The sequence below is a fragment of the Puma concolor genome, chromosome C1 (assembly GCF_028749965.1).
Source record: "Puma concolor isolate L17-30 chromosome C1, mPumCon1.1.hap2, whole genome shotgun sequence".
Taxonomy (NCBI): Eukaryota; Metazoa; Chordata; class Mammalia; order Carnivora; family Felidae; genus Puma; species Puma concolor.
Window position 1 is genome coordinate 209,180,869 of NC_141674.1, and position 1,023 is coordinate 209,181,891.

A 1,023-nucleotide genomic window follows, 5' to 3' on the forward strand; every position below is an offset into this window, starting at 1 on the left:
CACTTCACTCCATGGAGTGAAACAGGTAAGAATGGTAATAAATAAATGAAGCAGCCAATCCAGGTATTTAGGAGAAAAAAAAAAAAGATCCAAAGAAAGTCCAACAAAAATAATAAAGATAAAAGTAGAAATTAATACATCAGGAGACTAAAGACTGATAGAACCAAAAGAATGAATCCAAGGGCTTTTTTTTTTTTTCCCTTCTCCACCTCGTTTATTACCTTCATACCAGTCTACTCTTTCAGGGTTAAAGACGGACAGACAGATCACCAACTCCAAGGCTTCCGCAAAGCAGGCGGGTCACCCCAGAGGCAACCTTTACCCACTCAAAAATTTGTGTCACATAAGCAGTGATGATTCAGGCATCATCCGAAGTCATCATGTTTCCCTACTTGTAAGTTTAAGGGATCCAATGGTTGTTTCTTTAAATACAAAATGAAATTTTAAAAATTTAGAAAAACGATTGTCTAAACCAGGAGTTCTCAACGTGGGTGATTTTGCCCGTCCCCTTCCCTAGGGGACATTTGACAATGTCTGGAGATATTTTTGGTTGTCGCAACAGGGTAACAGCTGGTGTTACTGGTATCTGGCGGGTAGAGGTAGGGCTGTTGCAAAACAGACTCCAATGCCAGGATAGGAAGGAGTAAAGCTGGAGGAGAAGGAGGAGGACCTTATGCTTGCCTGGGCCTCTACTACAACACCAGGACAGGCCCCACGACAGAGGCCTGTTTGGCCCAAAACATCAGTGGTGCCAAGGCTGATCAACCCTGGTCTGATCGAATCAGTGAAAGGGGTAGGAATTACATAGGCATAAGGAAGATGCAAAAATGATCTGGCTCAAAGATATTTGACAAATTACAGAACACTCTGCTCAAATCTGAGCCAATAATTTTGAGAATCTGTATGTAACTAATGACTTTATCAGAAAGCGAGAATTACCAAAAGACAGTGTAGACAGCACAGAGCTTCTAAGCCAATTATCATGGAAGAAATAGAGAAAGTTGCAAGAAAAGACAGTGAGAG

At 41.3% G+C, this 1,023-nt stretch overlaps 1 non-coding gene across 1 annotated transcript; it reads right to left on the reverse strand.

Annotated features, from left to right (window-relative positions):
• Positions 1–258: 258 nt before the first annotated feature.
• LOC112848990 (U12 minor spliceosomal RNA) lies at positions 259–409 on the reverse strand. The gene has a single exon (XR_003222454.1). It is a non-coding gene; the product is annotated as a U12 minor spliceosomal RNA (small nuclear RNA).
• Positions 410–1,023: the final 614 nt, after the last annotated feature.